Source organism: Dama dama, chromosome 14, assembly GCF_033118175.1.
Source record: "Dama dama isolate Ldn47 chromosome 14, ASM3311817v1, whole genome shotgun sequence".
NCBI lineage: Eukaryota > Metazoa > Chordata > Mammalia > Artiodactyla > Cervidae > Dama > Dama dama.
The window spans coordinates 10756548-10776396 of NC_083694.1; positions in this window are offsets into that span (position 1 = coordinate 10756548).

Consider the following 19849-nt stretch of genomic DNA (forward strand, 5'->3'; position numbering starts at 1 on the left):
AGAAGAAGCAAGACTGTAAAGCCGAGCTGCAGGATGACCATTAGTACTGTGTCTCTTAAGCAAAACACCCCTTAAAGTGGCATAGGAAACTACTCACACCTCTTTGTTTGAATATGGTTGGCACACGGAGTACAGAGTGCTTAAAGAAGAGTTGGAAAGCAGTCATCGTTGATAAACTGAATAGAAAAAATAAACCATATTAAATTTCTGCTAGATCCAATACCACTCAAGTAGAAATAAACAATATGATTGAATTTCCTAGGCATGAAAAAATCTTACTGTTGAGGAACGTGAACTGCTTTTTTTTTAATGTTCAGAATCAGTCTTGAAAACAAAACTTTGGGAGATAATAGTTTAGGGAATCTTTTTATATTTTACATTATATGTGAAATGATCCATACAAATGAAATAGAACCTAACAGAACTCATTTTTAATATATGGAAGTTGTTATTTTCTTTTTTCACAATAGTTTTTTTTTCTTTTTTTAAAGATTAAACTTTAGACTTTTGCAAATGTCTCTCCATTTGACTCTACTTGACTAGAAATTATTCTCCAGTGACTCTCTTCAACTACTCTGTTATTAGTAACATAGTGACAGGCCAAGGCCAAATCTGGCTCTCAAGTGTGTTTCTTTAAACCTGTTTTGAATGTGAATGTACTTCATTTCAACTTTGCTCTTTGGTTGCCCATATTTTGCCCAACTTTCCTCATGTGTTCATTCCCATTTCCTATGGTAGTTGAAGTCTATCTGATGCCACTTTCTCTATCTCAGTCTTCCTCAGTCTTCCAAAGTGATGCTCCTCTTCTTACTAAATTCTTGAAATCTGTTTTCTCCATTCAACTTTGTATGTCATAACTCTGTATGTCTTGCTCTTCTGTTTCCCAGCTTGGCTTCTCCCTGGAGCAGCATGATAGTAAAGGAACAAAAAACCCAGGATGCTGACAAAACTCAAAATACCTTTTCTAGGACTGACAAGCTGGACCCTGAACTGGCATCAATACATAGTTTGCCCTCTGCTTCCATCAGGACTACCACCTTTGTTGATCATTGCTCCTGAGAGGCGAGACTGCTGACAGAGACACAACAGTGAGAAAGCTTATGGCAGCAGAATCCTCTGAGTCCATCCTTCCTAATTTCGCTCAAGCATCCACCCCTCCACTATACACTTAAGCATGAGGAAAGTCTGGCTCCATCTCCAACTCAGGTTAATGTGTCCTGATTCTTTTTTTATAGCCAGCATTTAAAAAAATGTTTGTCTACGTTGGGTCTTAGTTGTGGCACTCCGGATCTTATGTTGCAGCATGTAGGATCTAGGGTTCAATCCCTAACCAGGGGTTGAACTCAGACCCCTGGCATTGGGAGTGCAGAGTCTTACTGCTGGACCACCTGGGAAGCTGCTATCCTGATTATTTTATTTTACTTATTTATGTATTCATTTTGGAATTTAGATTTAAACATTTTTGTATTGGAGTATAGTTGCTGTACAATGTTGTGTTGATTTCTACTGTACAGCAAAGTGAGTCAGCTGTACGTTTACATATATCCCCCCTTTTTGGGATTTCCTTTAGGTCACCACAGAGAATTGGGTGAGTTCCTTGTGCTAGACAGTGGGTTCTCATTTGTTATCTATTTTATACATAGTATCAATAGTGCATATATGTCAATCCCAGTATCCCAATTCATCCCATCCCACCCTTCCCCATTGGTAGCTGTGTGTTTGTTCACTACGTCTGTGCCTCTATTTCTGCTTTATAAATTAGATGATCTATACCAATTTTCCAGGTACCTTTGTCCTGATTTATTTTAAGCCATTCGTAGTACTTCCATGGTATCCATTTCAGGCCACAGAAGTACGAGGGGCGTTCTGCTGGTATGATTTCTTCAGTTTTAAGTAGGTGACGCTGAAGAAGCAGGGCTTTTCAACCTCTGAACTTTACCCCGTCAGGATGTGGTGGCTGAAAAGGTTGCCACCATCCAAGAAGAAGCCAATATATGGAGGAGGGTGGAACCAAGAGAATCGCAGAGATGCTGAACTGAGACCCTGACAAACCCCAGCTGGAGTTGCCTGACCTCCATCGTTTCAGACCCTGTGAGTCAGGTCTTCTTGGTCCCCTCAGTTTAAGGCACCCTCAATAGTAAATCTTCCAAATTCACCACCTCTTTGTTTAATGGGTAAAATACTCTTGACTTAACGACACAACCTCCAGAAATCTATTTATTCATTTGTTGTCCTTTGAAATGTCAAACTCTTCTAGATATGTGTTCTCTTTCTAGGAAGAAAGCCTGCAGACAAAGAGCTCAGTGTTCTGCTGAGAACAGTTAACTGCAGCTCGCTGTTACCTGCTTTTTCCTTTTATATCACTATTATGATGTGGTTAGAATTATTTCACTTTGCATCTGCAAACTGATTTATAGTTTGCAAAGTGCTTTGTGTCACTTATTTAGTTCCAATGACAGCCCTGTGAGATAGAAGAAAAGTTGAAGAGACAAAAAATGGAGCCCAGAAAGGTCACGCGACTTGACCAGGGTCACACATCTACAAAGTGTCAAGGCTCGGGCTTAAATCTGGGTTCTATAACCCAAGACCTAGTGCTTTTGCCACAAAACCACAGCTAGAGTTTGGAGCTAACCTATGGGTTATGGGGAAGGAACAGTTTACGAAAGGGAAGTAGTCAAGTGGCTCCAGACATACTGCACAGAAACTGTATTCTGCTCCTGGCTGTGTCAACCGCTAGCTGTGAAATATCAGGTGAATCATTTTATCTCCAAGAGCCTCAATTTCAAGGAATTACACTAGGTAATCTATTATGTGCTTCCTGATTCTAGCATCCTGTGATTCTGTAACCGAGAGCTGCTTATGCAAATAGAGTACAAATCGTGCTTTATATGAGCTGTAAAGCTTCCCCAGTGACCAAAGAGGAACCGACTTTGTGTGTTTGGCTTGGGGTTCTATTTTCGCCTTCACGTTCATGCCTCTTGAGCACCCGTGAAAATGTCAGCAGTTAACAGATGGGTTGAACATCAACATAAACTCATAACCCAAGTCACAGGCTTTTTTGTTTGCAGAACAGTTTTAATCTAGAGCTGCAAAAATAATCTGTTGATGAGCTAATCTTGTCACCATGATTCTTGGGGCGTATTTAAGATGGTATATAAGTCATCCCTGTCATGTTTTGGGGATGCTTCTTTATTAGGCACTTGAACGGCAGTTTTCCACAATTAATTGTCCCATGACTGGCTTCACTATTTTAATGAAGCATGTGATATTTGCTGCCTCAACAGATTTAGGTTTGCAAATTTAGCACTACAGGGGCTATTTTCTCCTAAGCAATATGTCAGCAATTTGAGAAAACTGCCATCGGGGAAACTGTGTTGCTTTGGTTGCAGTTTCATGATCCTAAAACTCACCTTGCCACAGACAAATTATTATTAAAAAAAAGAAAAAAAAATGTAGCACACCAGGAGTTAGGTCTCTTAAATAGAAACTGGTCTATTTCAGAAACCGGGAACTATTTGCTGCAAGGTTATAAAGTAGTGCTTTATGAAGATATATAAGCACTGGCTGAGGAAAAATGTCACGTACTATGACCACATAAGGAAAACAGCTAAAGGAGCCTGGGAAAGTGATTGCAATGAGTCTAATTGTGTGTGGAATACGGTGGACATTGAAAAATAATGCTGGAAATGGAGTCCTCAGAGGGATGTTTTAGTTTTTAATGAGAAAAAATTTTTTCTTCCAGCTTTATTGAGGTATAATTGACATATAGCACTGGATAAATTTAAGGTGAGCAGCACAATGATTTGATCTACATACATCATGAAGTGGTTATCACAAGTTAGTGGACATCCATTGTCTTGCATACATGAAAAAGAAATAGAAAAAAAAATTTCCTGGTAATGAGAATTTACTCTCAGCAACTTTAATATACAACCTAAAGCAATGTTAATTATATTTATGATGTTGAATATTACATCCCTCTCTGTTGTTGTTCAGTCCCTTAGTTGTGTCCAGCGCTTTGCGACCCCATGGACTGTAGCATGCCAGGCTTCCCTGTCCTTCACCATCTCCTGGAACTTGCTCAAACTCATGTCCATTGAGTTGGTGATGCCATCCAACTATCTCGTCCTCTGTTGTCCCCTTCTCCTCCTGCCTTCAATCTTTGCCAGCATCAGGGTCTTTTCTGATGAGTTGGCTCCTCACATCAGGTGGCCAAAGTATTGGAGATTCAGCTTCAGCATCAGTCTTTCCAATGAATATTCAGGGTTCATTTCCTTTAGGATTGACTGGTTGGATCTCCTTGCAGTCCAAGGGACTCTCAAGAGTATTCTCCAACACCACAGTTCAAAAGCATCAATTCTTTGGCGCTCAGCCTTCTTTATGGTCCAACTCTCCCATCCATACATGACTACTGGAAACACTATAGCTTTGACATAGCTAGACAGACCTTTGTTGGCAAAGTAATGTCTCTGCTATTTAATATGTTGTCTAGGTTTGTCCTAGATTTTCTTCCAAGAAGCAAACATCTTTTATTTATTTATTTTTCTTTCTTTTTTTTATTATTATCTTATTTTTTTTTTTTATTAGTTGGAGGCTAATTACTTCACAACATTTCAGTGGGTTTTGTCATACATTGATATGAATCAGCCATAGATTTACACGTATTCCCCATCCCGATCCCCCCTCCCACCTCCCTCTCCACCCGATTCCTCTGGGTCTTCCCAGTGCACCAGGCCCGAGCACTTGTCTCATGCATCCCACCTGGGCTGGTGACCTGTTTCTCCATAGATAGTATACATGCTGTTCTTTTGAAATATCCCACCCTCACATTCTCCCACAGAGTTCAAAAGTCTGTTCTGTATATCTGTGTCTCTTTTTCTGTTTTGCATATAGGGTTATCGTTACCATCTTTCTAAATTCCATATATATGTGTTAGTATGCTGTAATGTTCTTTATCTTTCTGGCTTACTTCACTCTGTATAAGGGGCTCCAGTTTCATCCATCTCATTAGGACTGGTTCAAATGAATTCTTTTTAATGGCTGAGTAATATTCCATGGTGTATATGTACCACAGCTTCCTTATCCATTCATCTGCTGATGGGCATCTAGGTTGCTTCCATGTCCTGGCTATTATAAACAGTGCTGCGATGAACATTGGGGTGCACGTGTCTCTTTCAGATCTGGTTTCCTCAGTGTGTATGCCCAGAAGTGGGATTGCTGGGTCATATGGCAGTTCTATTTCCAGTTTTTTAAGAAATCTCCACACTGTTTTCCATAGCGGCTGTACTAGTTTGCATTCCCACCAACAGTGTAAGAGGGTTCCCTTTTCTCCACACCCTCTCCAGCATTTATTGCTTGTAGACTTTTGGACAGCAGCCATCCTGACTGGCGTGTAATGGTACCTCATTGTGGTTTTGATTTGCATTTCTCTGATAATGAGTGATGTGGAGCATCTTTTCATGTGTTTGTTAGCCATCTGTATGTCTTCTTTGGAGAAATGTCTGTTTAGTTCTTTGGCCCATTTTTTGATTGGGTCATTTATTTTTCTGGAATTGAGCTGCAGGAGTTGCTTGTATATTTTTGAGATTAATCCTTTGTCTGTTTCTTCATTTGCTATTATTTTCTCCCAAGCTGAGGGCTGTCTTTTCACCTTACTTATAGTTTCCTTTGTAGTGCAAAAGCTTTTAAGTTTCATTAGGTCCCATTTGTTTAGTTTTGCTTTTATTTCCAATATTCTGGGAGGTGTGTCATAGAGGATCTTGCTGTGATTTATGTCGGAGAGTGTTTTGCCTATGTTCTCCTCTAGGAGTTTTATAGTTTCTGGTCTTACATTTAGATCTTTAATCCATTTTGAGTTTATTTTTGTGTATGGTGTTAGAAAGTGTTCTAGTTTCATTCTTTTACAAGTGGTTGACCAGCTTTCCCAGCACCACTTGTTAAAGAGGTTGTCTTTTTTCCATTGTATATCCTTGCCTCCTTTGTCAAAGATAAGGTGTCCATAGGTTCGTGGATTTATCTCTGGGCTTTCTATTCTGTTCCATTGATCTATATTTCTGTCTTTGTGCCAGTACCATACTGTCTTGATGACTGTGGCTTTGTAGTAGAGTCTGAAGTCAGGCAGGTTGATTCCTCCAGCTCCATTCTTCTTTCTCAAGATTACTTTGGCTATTCGAGGTTTTTTGTATTTCCATACAAATTGTGAAATTATTTGTTCTAGTTCTGTGAAAAATACTGTTGGTAGCTTGATAGGGATTGCATTGAATCTATAGATTGCTTTGGGTAGAATAGCCATTTTGACAATATTGATTCTTCCAATCCATGAACACGGTATGTTTCTCCATCTGTTTGTGTCCTCTTTGATTTCTTTCATCAGTGTTTTATAGTTTTCTATGTATAGGTCTTTTGTTTCTTTAGGTAGATACACTCCTAAGTATTTTATTCTTTTTGTTGCAATGGTGAATGGTATTGCTTCCTTAATTTCTCTTTCTGTTTTTTCATTGTTAGTATATAGGAATGCAAGGGATTTCTGTGTGTTAATTTTATATCCTGCAACTTTACTATATTCATTGATTAGCTCTAGTAATTTTCTGGTAGAGTCTTTAGGGTTTTCTATGTAGAGGATCATGTCATCTGCAAACAGTGAGAGTTTCACTTCTTCTTTTCCTATCTGGATTCCTTTTACTTCTTTTTCTGCTCTGATTGCTGTGGCCAAAACTTCCAACACTATGTTGAATAGTAGTGGTGAGAGTGGGCACCCTTGTCTTGTTCCTGATTTCAGGGGAAATGCTTTCAATTTTTCACCATTGAGGGTGATGACCAAGAAGCAAACATCTTTTAATTTCATGGCAGCAGTCACCATCTGCAGTGATTTTGGAGCCCAAGAAAATAAAGTCTGTCACTGTTTCCATTGTTTCCCCATCTATTTGCCATGAAGTGATGGGACTGGAAGCCATGATCTTAGTTTTTTGAATGCTGAGTTTTATGCTAGTTTTTTCACTCTCCTCTTTCACCTTCATCAAGAGGCTCTTTATTTCCTCTTCACTTTCTATTAGGTAGTGTCATCTGTGTATCTGAGGTTATTGATATTTCTCTTGGCAATTGTGATTCCAGCTTGTGCTTCATCCAGCCCAGCATATTACATGATGTACTCTGCATATAAGTTAAATAAGCAGAGTGACAATATACAGCCTTAACATCCCTCATGCCTGTGTGCTAAGTTGCTCAAGTTGTGTCCAACTCATTGTGAGGAAACTGCCTGGCCTCTCTCTCCACGGGATTCTCCAGGCAAGAGTACTGGAGTGGGTTGTCATGCCCTGGAGGGCATCTACCCGACCCAAGGATCAAACCCACGTCTCATGTCTCCTGCATCGGCAGGCAGGTTCTTTACTACTAGTGCCACCTGGGAAGTCTGACGTCCCTTACTTATAACTGGAAATGTACCTTTGACCACCTTCATCTTATTCCCTCACCTTATCTCCCACCTCTCTTGACCACAAATCTTATCACTTTTTCTATGAGTTTGTTTTGTTTCTTTCTGAAGTAAAATTGACCTATAACTAACTATGTTAGATCCTGATACACAACATAGTAATTTTATATTTCTACTCATTTCAAATGATCACCACAATAAGCCTAGTTACCATCTGTCACAAAGATATTACATAATTATTGACTATATTCCCCACACTTACATTTCATACCAGTGACTCATTCATTTTGGAGCTGAAAATTTAATCTCCTTAGAGGGATGATTCTGAGTGTAAGGATGGTGACTGATGCAAAGAATTGTAAATCTTTGCATTAGGTGTCTTTTTAAGTGACAAAACCCCAACTTGCATTAGTCAAGTAGATTAGAATTTATTGGTTTATGTAAGTGGGGAGTCCAAAATGCAGGCTGGACCCCTCTGACTGCAACCAGGGACTCAACTTATATCACTTTTTGACTTTGCTTTTCTCAATGTTGGCTTCATTCTGTTCATAAGACCTTGGTACACAAACTAAAGCTGCCTATAGGAAACTCAGAGATGTTCCAAGGCTATGTCCTTTTTCTCCCTCAGGATGTGTATATGAATTCCAAGGAAGAATCTTGCTAGTCTTATCTGGGCCATAAATTCTCTCTGGCCCAAGGAGATAGAAGACTCTATTTATTTATTCAAGTATAATTGATTAACAATGCTGTGTTAGTTTCTGATGTAGGGCAACATGATTAAGTTATAAATGCATATACATATATTCTTTGTCATAATCTTTTCCATTATGGTTTATCATAGGATATTGAGTATTGTTCCCTGTGCTACACAGTAGGACCTTGTTGTTTATCCATCCTATATATAATAGTTTACATCTGCTAATTCCAAACTCCCAACCCATCCCTCTTCCACCCACCCTCCCACTTGGCAACCACAAGTCTGTTCTCTATGTCTGTGAGTCTGTTTCATAGATAAATTCATTTGTGTCATATTTTAGATTCCACACATGATATCATATGGTATCTATCTTTCCCTGACTTACTTCACTTAGTATGATAATCTCTAGTTCCATCTGTGTTCCTGCAAGTGGAATTATTTTGTTCTTTTTGAATGGCTGAGTACTATTCCATAGTAATATATATGTACCACATCTTTATCCATTCATCTGTTGACGGACATTTGGTGGTTTCCATGTCTTGGCTATCTTGAGCAGTGCTAACATAGGGGTGTATTATCTTTTTGAATTATAGTTTTGTCTGGGGAGATAGAGTACTCTTATTACCCAGTCTAGGTCACTGATCAGGTCTTGGGACAAGGCAGCATCATACTGACAGCCCATTGGGATGGGACCACAAGCTATAGGAATGGGAAGAAAGTAAGGATTGCTGGACAGACAATAGGTATACTTGAAGCTATTCTTGAGATTTGAGATTAAAAAAAAAAGTCTCCACATTTAACACTGCACCTAAAGTTTTGAAACTGAAATTAAACATGAATTATGGACAGAGTTTTTCAAATTATCTAGAAATGCTATGTCCTAAAATTAGAACAGATGAAATAATCAGAACTGAATAAAAGTTGAGTCAGGTAGGGTGCTTTTTTCCATCTAACTCATGTTTTTCTATAAACTCGTTACTCAAAGAGCTATGCATTAGTAAACATAAATTATGAAATGTAAAATGGCCAATACTTTGGAGGAATATTTAAATAATTGTGAATTAGTTCTAATGGCAGAATCAATGATTCATTTCTCTTTCCACACTTGTCTACATGTAATGTAACCTGTTAGATATTGGACATGAAGAGATTATTAAACCTTACTGATATTAGTCATTAGATTTGGTTCCCCGGAACAGATTCGGATGGCTGGTTACATGCAGAAGGTTTGTAAGAGAGGGAGGCAGGAACGCAGGACTAGGCAGAGGGAGAAGCTGACCCACCACGTGACTGCCACTGAACTCTCAGCCTATTCTACCAGAATTCTGAGGGGCCTTCAAATGTCTCCCAGATGGAGACAAGGGGGCCACGCCTTTGTCACCTATGATGGCCAATGATCGGATGGGGGCTGATGGGGTGGAGAGGCTGGACATAAACTTGGTCGCTCCGCTGAGGGCGATTCCCGGAATGGCCGCTGTGAAGCATGCGCAGGCGATTCCCAGAATGGCCGCTGTGAAGCATGCGCAGACCACACTGCCCGGAGCTGGCAGGAGCCAGTGGTTCAGTCTCGCGGGACCCGGCAGCAGGTGACGCTGCACAGCCTCCATGACTGAATGACATTTAATAGCTCCACACAAGGGTCAGATATATTTTCATTTTGGACTCCAGGCAGAAACAGTCTCTTTGGTCAGAGACCCTTTAAAACGTTCCTCATAGTCGACAACAAACGAGAACAAAGCAGTCAGGCGGAATAATGCTAATTGTGCCTGGAGAAGGCAGTTACTCAAAAGAAGTAACAAGATCTGAAACAGCGGGCGTTACACGGTCACTCTCAGGGTTAGGAAGCAAAGACCCACCTGTGTAGGACCTGGAAGAAAGATTAAAATATGGTAGACAAAATCTTGACAGAACAGCTGGACGCAAACAAGAGCTCTCGGAGACCAGAAGGGGTTCCCGCATCCAGACTGCTTCATGGCGTTCGCTTGTATCTTGGTGAGTGACAGCCGGGACAATGTTACGGTGTAATCTTTTCAGTACAACTGCGTCTCCTTAAGTCTTCCTAAGCTCCTGTTGGGCTGGCCCAAAAATTCTTTGGGGTTTATCTTGACATCTTATGGGAAAAACGCGAACTTTTCGCCAACCCAGTATAATGGGGTCAGAAAGGAGAGTGTTTTATGTCTGGTCTCAAGTTTCTATCTAGCAACCGTTCCTCAAACCCTGTTCCCTTTCCATCTTCAGCTCCACTTACATTCAAATATGAACAAAGAATATGGGATCACCGCACATCCAAGGTAATGCTCCAACACCAGTGGAAAATAAATGAATGTAGTGAAAGGAACAAATGAGAAACGTTCTAGTAAGTCTCCTTGTATGGAGCGCAGGCCCAGTGCAGTCCTCGGGAGGCCGCAGTGCAGCACTCTGTTAGCCTCCCACGCTGGTAGCAGGCAGCTGGTTACCAGCAGACCGCTAATGCAGCTCCACTATTGGGAAGCACTGCAATGGGCCCTCCCCCAAGGGAGCAACTCTCAGTGAGTGACCATTAGTGGCCCTGCTTGGCCATTGGTTGATGCTGCCATGGACCCATCCCCCAAGCGAGCAACCGTCAGTAAGTGACCGTTCGAAGTCCCATTCAGCAAAGTCGCTCCAGTCGGTGGGGCGATGGTTCAGGCAGGGAGTGAGGTAAGAGGTGAGTCCCAGCCCTCTCCCCAGGGCCCTCCAACTCATCCAGCCTCTGTCCAGCGGGTGATCTGAGGGCCCAGTGGACAGGTGGGGGGCTGTGTCCTGCAGGGACACAGAGCTCTCAGTGGCCACCCACTGGCCCGGCCCAGGCCTTGAGGTGGCAGTGACCCTTGCCCCCATCCCCACCTCTGCGACCTAAGGGCAGCGGCTGTCTACCCAGGCCGCTGTCTGCAGGACCTGCCCCTGCCGTAGGGGTGGCCTGAGGAGCCTGAGAGCCAGCTGGGTCCTGGGCACCCGGCTCCCTCAGTGATGACGGCTGGACAGGGTCTGCGGACCTGGCCCTGAGAGAGCCACTAGCTGAGCTCTGCCTCCTCTCAGCCAGGACCACAACCTCAGAGGGGAGAGTCGTGCCTCCTCACCTGGGCCTGTTTTGTCAGAACAGAGAGTAACGCTTGTTAGATAGAGATTTACAGGAACATGTTCCCCGACCAGCCCTGACCTCTAGAACAAAGACTCTGCCACCAAGATGTTTACATTCCCCTTGCGCCTTCCTACCCTTTCTTAGCAAAGGGCTTAGTTGAGAGCTTTCCAGGAGTTTGGGGGTTTTAAGGCCTGTGCCGTTCCTTTCCTTGCAGGAGACCTTTCTCTGCTGCAAACTCCAACATGTTGGTATTGTTTGGCCTCATCGTGGGTCGGGCATACATACTTGCCTTTCAGTAAGACAAGGAACAAGAGAGAAACACAAATACGTTCTAATAAGTATCCTTACAGGAGGAATTAAGGATGTCATGGTTGGGGAAATTCATAGAACAAGAGTGCTTTTGGAAGTTAAAAGTGTTCATTAAATTTTAGAAAGTGTTATAAAAGAAATGGAAAATAAAGTTGAGGAATCTCCCAGAGAGTAGAACAAAATGGCTAAGTCTAGGGTAGAGATTTTATACAGAGTAACAAGGATTTAAAATCACTGATGTACACAGGGGCAGAAAGAGCTGCCTAGAGAGACCCAAGATTGATGGGCAGTTTGGAGGTTCTGGAAAAGGTAGAGAAACTGGAAATACTAGAGAAAGCTTGTGGTTACACAGCTGTGTGAATTTGCACAAATAATCTAAGCTGTAATTTCTCATCAGCAAAATGAAGACAATAGATCATTAAAAAGGCTAAATTATGTCAAACAAGAAGCAGTGGCACCTGCCTTCCAGTAAATGTTCTTCAAATATTAACAGTTAATATGACCTGAGTCCATTTCTCTTTGGAAAACCAAGCTCTTGGAATGAAAAATCCTAAAAAACATAGAATTCTTTGTCAAAAAGCCCACATTTTATGATGAGCCTGCACTTAGCCTTCAGGCTGCTGCTTATGCTATGAGTTAAAAAAAATCTATTTAGAAGCTCATTTAACTTTGTACTGCCTCTTCTTCTAAGGCACTGAGGAACTCTGTGGATAAAATGAAATGAAGACCTCAGTTTCTAACACTCAAGCTAATTCTATCCTACAAATATGTGAAATTCCAATGGTTACAAGATGATTTTAGGATTACTTGTTCTCGAAGTTTAAAATAGTGATAACCCATACTCAGGTTCAAACCAACAGCAGCCTCTGTAGTCACACTTCTTGCAAGGAAGCCAGGCCTGATGGGGTGAAATTCTCTTCACTCAGGTGATGTTTCCCCAGGAGCCTCACCTGTAATGCCGGTGACAGGGGTACAGAAGCTGCTCCAGATGGGGTGAGTTTCTTCCTTTTTGCTTCCTTCCTCAGGGATACTCACTTTCCCTGCCTCTGGTTAGCCTGGTATGATTTTATGATTAGGACATAAAATTGTGTTGTTATGCACTGTGGGTAAGCTCACCATAAGCCTGAGTCAAACCAATAACCTTATGTTCTCTGTAGATCTTGAAATGGGTCTCTGTAAGACCTTGTGGTTTCAAGTACTAGAAGTGTTAGCTGGTTGGGAAGATGGATGAATTGGGGGTTATGGCTGTTATTAACAGCTCTTCTCAAGTCAACTTTATCAAAAAGAAATACTTGCTCATATACCTGGGAAATCTGGGAGACAGCTTACTTTGGGTACAGTTGAATACCAGGGCTTACATGACTAGAGGTTTCTCTTGGTTTCTTATCTCTGTTTCTGTTCTTGCTAGTATTTTGGCCTCTTTCTGTTGTAGTGTAGAGAGATTTTCTCCACGTGGTTTTGGAAGATGGCTAGTAATCAGCCTTAAATTTAAAATCTCCCATAATTGTGACTCCAAAGGTGAAGAAGAAATTCACCTTATTTGGAATGGCACAGCCGTCACGTGGAGAACTGACCAAAATAGGGTCTTGGACTTGTTTCTGAATGAATCATGGTTACTAGAGGTGTTGAGGCCCTGACTGGCCTGACATGGTCTTTGCTCACACTCTGACAGAGCCCTGTGATGGTGGTGGTGGTGGGAAGATATTTCTCAAAGAAGATGGGGTGTGCTGTTGTCACAAGCTTAGCCTCATTTTTCACATGGTAAGGAAGAAAAGAGGAGGTAGATCTGCCTTGGTTTTGGTTGCATCCTTGACTTGATAACCATATTTGTTAGAGTCCAAGCTCGTACTGCTCACCCCACGACAGGCCAGTCAATTGAAAAAATAAGTTGTTGATGCAAGGAATAATGACTTTATTCAGAAAACCAGCAGACCAAGAAGATGGTGGACTAGTGTCCCAGTGAACCATCTTGCCTGGGTTTGATGCTGGTTTCTTTTATAGAGTAGAAGGGGGTGAGGAGGTAAAATAAAAAAAAAGATGTTAAATTACTGCAAATAGTTACTGGTTCCAGCCAGACTCTGGAGTGGATATGTTTATTTCTTCTTTCCTGCAGCCATTCACAGGTAGGCCTGGTCAGGATGTTTCCTGTGAACTAAACAAAGGTATTTCAGCTTAACTCAGGCAGGCCTGGGAGGCAGGATCTCAGGAAATGGACCATTATGTATACTGTAAACTATAGGAAACATTCCTTTCGTGATTAATTTGTAGCAAAAACAATAGAATACAAAGGTTAAGGAAAAACAGAGCCAGTATGAAGTTAGTTTTCTTCTTCTCTGTTATATATTCAATGTTATATATTCAATCTTAGCGCCTCTAAACTGTGATGAATATTCTTTCAACATGTATTGGTTTTTAAGTTTAGTTCAGTTCAGTTCAGTTCAGTCGCTCAGTCATGTCCGACTCTTTGCGACCCCATGAATCGCAGCACGCCAAGCATCCCTGTCCATCACCAACTCCCAGAGTTTAGTTTAGTCAAACTCGTGTCCATCGAGTCGGTGATGCCATCCAGCCATCTCATCTTCTGTTGTCTCCTTCTCCTCCTGCCCCCAATCCCTCCCAGCATCAGGGTCTTTTCCAATGAGTCAACTCTTTGCACGAGATGGCCAAAGTATTGGAGTTTCAGCTTCAGCATCAGTCCTTCCAGTGAATACCCAGAACTGATGCTTTTGAACTGTGGTGTTGGAGAAGACTCTTGAGTCCCTTGGACTGCAAGGAGATCCAACTAGTCCATCCTAAGGGAGATCAGTCCTGGGTGTTCATTGGTTTTTAAGTTAGCACTTGGCAAATATATTTGATAATTTTCAATCATTCATATACACATACAATATTAAGAGAGTTTATTATGAATAATGCTTTTGACTGAGTTCCTTTCTCTCTTTCAGCAACCTTTATCTAGTACCCATTACAGGCTATGTATAGAAAAAAAGAGGCAAAGCCTTTACTCTCCTCAAGTTTATAAGGTAATGAAAGAAAGACAATTAGATCTACACACACTGGCAAGCGTAATTTGAAATTGTTTTATATGTTATGGGATTTTATAACAAAAGTAGACATCTGGGTTATATTGGCATATCAGAGAAACTTTCTCACAAGAAGCTGTATTTAGGTGGAGTCTTAAATGATGAATAGGAATTAACCAGTTAAGAATATAGGGATGACTTTCCTGAGAGAAGAAACAGCATGTGTGAAGGGTTCAAACTGGGAAAAAAAACCACTGAAGCAAATTTGTTGAATCAGAATGGAGTGAGAGGCAATGTGAGACAAAAGATGAAGTCGGAGATCCTACCTGACCTTACAGGCTGGGCTGAGACGTTAAAATGTTTACTTTGCATGCAGTAAACAAAGCAGTGATACATTTTTATTTATGTCGACAAAAATCATTGTGATTCGTTCATTCATCTGTTTATTTAGACTATAGATTATGGAACCACAACTGCTTGGGCTTGAAGTCTAATTGTGTCACTTACTACTTGTGTGACCCAGGACAGGTTTCCTCAACTCTTTGTACCTCAGTTTCCTCATCTGTAATATGGGCATAGCAATAGTAACTACCTCATAGATGTGTTGTGTGAGTTAAATGAGTTAGATATATATAAAGGTAAGGAAAGTACTTGGAGCATGTTGTTGTCTTAAGTGCTTGCTATTATAATTACTATTGTTATTGAATATATATATATTAAATATATATGTATAAGTGGCTCCTAGGGTGCCAAATGACAACCCACTTCAGTATTCCTGCCTGGTAAGTCCCATAAACAGAGGAGCCTGGTGGGTTATAGTCCACGGGGCGCAGAGTCAGACACGACTAAGCATGCAATGCCTAGGTGCCAGGCATTGAGGAGGTGTGAAATGGACTTTGTAAAGAATGAAAGTGTTTTCTCACTAGAGCATTTATAGTAAGGCTGTCAGTGTTAGCTGTCATTTTGAACTGAATGATCATGATTTATAGGGCTACTAGTCTGCTTACCTATTTTACAATTACCTAGGCTATTCTGAGCGACTGAACTGAACTGAACTGAGGCTTTTGTCAATGGATTTCAGAATTAGACAGACTTAGATTTTGTCTCTGACTTTGCCTCTTACTAACCAAGTGCCTCCATTTAATAAATCTCAGTTTCCTTATCTGTAAAATGAGACATCAAAAGCACCCACCTCATAGTGTCATTATAAAGAATAAACAAAATTATATTTGTCTGTATTTATGTATGCATGTGTCTGTGTACACATGTGTGAAGTTTTTAGCTACCTATTACATACTTTCTAAATGATACTTATTATTAATCCTCAATTAAGAAATGATCATAGTAGTATATTTTTTTCAATGGAAGCCTCTGTACTTAATTTATATATCTTTCTGATACATACTCTAAATTATTGAGAAATTAGATTCATTATTAGCTGCTTAAAATGTACCCCAAAGAGGAAGAAAGCAAACAACTCTTATTGTAGATATTTTTAGGTAGGAGACTAGAAAAAGCTGAATAGAATTAAAGATAGATTTATATACTTTACTAAAAATGCTTATAAAAATTTAAACCATTGATGGTAAAATGTGTTTATAAATTATTTGTATGTTAGAAATAATTATGATGATGAAGAAAATAAAATAGTGACATAGGGAATTCCCTAGCAGTCCAGTGGTTAGGACTCTAGCTGTCACTGCCAAGGGCCTGGGTTAAATCCCTGGTTGGGGAACCTAAGATCTCAAAGCCTTGAGGCCAAAGTAATAAATAAATAAAATAGTGATACACACTCAAAATTATTTTCTTACCTGGCAAAAATGTAACATTTTAAAAAATTTGTATGAGTGGCTTTAAATTTTATCCTCCTCTTTTGTTATTTATGAGGAAACACACATTGATGGATTTTACAAAACCCGAATGTTTGTTCTTTAAAAGGGAAAGTCTGATTTAAATTTCTATATCTGTCATTTTCAAACCTGTCTTTCAGTCTGCCCTTCTAATTTCTATTCTTCTTGTCTCTTAACTAATCATACTACACATTTGCTAGAGACAGATGGATTTAAATTTTATTATGATCTAACACAAATGGAAAGTGAAATATGAAAAGGATATTTCCATTTATACAGCAATAAGTTGACATTAAACCTAGCTTTATGATGTTTAACTTTGAGATATCCTGCCAAAACACAATTGATTGTTAGGATTGAAATTAAAACCACTAATGGGATGCCTCAGTCTATAAATCAGGGTTGAGGATTATGGAGCTAAGGTCATTTTCTTTATTGCTCTTTGTTGGAAGGGAAAGTAGGTAAACAAACTTAAATGAGTCTGTGGGCCTGGGTGCCCTGTGGGGATACACGCAATAGACAGGGTAAGGAATCTGGGGTTTGCAAGCCTTAAAGTGGGTAGCTAGAATACAACCACTCAGGAGACAGACTAGGAACAAGTGCCTGCAAGTGAACTAACTATAGGACAGAGACAAGAACAACCCTGGAGAAAAAGATTATACAAAGGATAAGTGAATTATAAGGTGAAACTCCCAGCAAATACATGCAATTTCTCTGCATTCCATAAGCCGGAACATAATCTTAATTCCTTCCTTGTCAACATGTTCTACTGAGGGTTTTTTCCCCAGTATTAAAAACTGGAAGAATGAAGTTTCACTTGGTAAAAAATTTCCTTATAGCCAGTTCTACTAACACACATACCTCTCTTGCATTTCAGGCTCCCATGATTCTCCTAAAAATAGAAACACGTAAACTAGATATTTGGTGTGAAACATTTAAAAGGAGGATATACTGTGTCTCTCTTAAATAAAAGATTGATTCCAGTCTTGCAGAGAACAAATGCTTTGTTATTAAATTTAGTTCCTTTTTCACTTCCACACTTTCTTCTAGACCATTGGAATTTCCTTTCTCTGATTTCTCTCTTGTTTTTCCTGTGCTTTTGCTCACTTATTCCACCCCCTCCCTCCACCCTGCCTTTTTTGGTCTATTTTCACTGTCTAGTGAAACTAGACTAGAGTCTAGTGGTTCCCTGAACTTAAGCTTTCTTTCATAATCAAGAAACTAAAGAAAACTTAGGGGCTGCCAACAGAAGATTACTTTTTGTTTTGCTAATGATAGACATCAGAAACAAGTTTAAAAATTGAATAGATTTGTTGTTTAGTCACTAAGTCGTGTCTGACTCTTTGTGACCCCTATAGACTGCAGCATGCCATGTTTCCCTGTCCTTCACTATCTCTAGGAGTTTGCTTTGAACAGATTTAGATTTACACAAAATTTATTATGCTATACTTATTTCTCTTATTGCTTCTTAGACCAGTGAAAAATTTATTACCTACTGACCCCAATCAGGAGACTTGCTTTGCAGATAGGGCATCCCGGGTAGCTCAGATGGTAAAGAATCCGCCTGCAATGCAGGAGACCCAGGGTTAATCATACGGTTCCAATCTGAAAGAGTTAGTCTAAAGGACCTACAGCTTCAGGTTATGAACAGAGATGGTGCTCTGTGTCCTTTGTCCTATGATTGCAGAAAAAATTAACATGAAAAAATTCTTAATATTGTGTTTACTTTTTTGTTAAAGGCAAGAGTAGTCTTCAGTAACTCTTCATCATGTTTAGGATGAAGGCTCCACTTTTAAGATAACTTGTGTTTTTGTCGTCTGGTTCCCATCTACTACTACAGCCTCTTCTTCCAACCACTTGATACCCCTTCCCATGTGGATCTCCATACACACCGTCCAAGATCCAGTCCTACTGGATCATCAGGCTCCTTTGTGTGTTGATGTTCAGTAGTCTCTCTGAGAGACTTTGATTTATTAATAAAAGGCCTAATTCAAGGACCAGATCCTAGGGGGAACCTTTCTAGGTACCTCCAGGTACAGCTACTGGCTTTTTCCTCTGTGCTCTCATGAATATTGTGTGGCAATGTTTTATTTCTATCTTCTCTTCTATAAGAGATTCTTGAAGATAGGAACTATATCCTTTAAGATTTTTCTTATGTAGCTAATGTACATTGCAGGAAAGCTAAAGTATACTAGGCAAAAATAATCTACTCTAGGTTCTAAAATTATAATCTTTCTTTTACCATGATTAGAATCTTAGCAAGACCAGTTTTCCCTGGTTTATAGAGGCAGAAGGAAGTAGCATAGAGATTTATTCTCACTGGCATGAATCTGCTCTCTTCTGATCACCATCTACACCACTCCCACCCCTACCAGCCTATAGAAGACAAATCGTTACAGTCAAGTGTTTTTGTTTGTTTAAAATAGCACTCCCCATCCCCAAATGTATCTATGTTTATATTTGAATAACAAATAAATACCTGGATGGATATATACACATCAAAATAAACAGTGCTTCTACCTATATATTTTTATTTATTGTGGACCTCTTTCCATGTCAATAAATGTACTTTTATCATTTTTAATAGCTGCTTCATTGGAATGCATAGCTGTATCTTGTTTGGATTTTTTAATTCTCTGGCACAATGTTTGGAATAAATATTAGTTGAATAAAGGACAAAACATCTCTTCAGCACTTTGATCTAAGCCTGGTTTGAGAATCTAATGAGACTAGCAGTGACCTGACATGCAGCCTCCAATGAGAAAACAGGAAGGAAAGCAAAAGGGAAGTGGTGGTGATGGAATGATGATTCATTCTGTTTTTGTGTCTAATTCCCTCTTATCATAAAGAAAAAAGCAGTGGCTGGAAAAAAAAGGTGTGGTTTCACAAAGCATCGTCATCATTTCCTCACTAAAATGACAACACCACAACATATGATTTTGGAAATTGATTTGGGTCCCAGGTGATACGCCCTTGACGCAGGATGCAACAGTTACTTTCACCAAAACATTACCCTCTCTGAGGTAGTAGGAATTCTGACATCATGTTATGAAATACAGTAATTGAGAAAATAATAAATTGATTTAAAAAATTCTCTAAATATATGTATTGAGCATTATGTGGCCAGTAAGAGGCACTTTCCCAGTAAGAGGTGGGAAAGACCTACCCTCTGAGGATCCAAGATTGGTTAATGAGGTGATGGACCTCCTGACAACACAGGAAGGCAGAGAAAACCCACTTTATCTCCAAACATCTTATCCAAAGGTTTTTTTTTAACCTGTGCTTGCCCCTTGAACTGCCTCCTCCCTCTGCCCCTCTCTCTCTTGTGCACCTGATGGCGTGGTGGTTTGAATAGGATGTAAAGGGCAGTCCCAAACCTTTGTCTATTAAACCAGGCCTGCTGTTGCCTAGAGGGACCCCCTAGGCTTCATCCTCTTCAGCCTT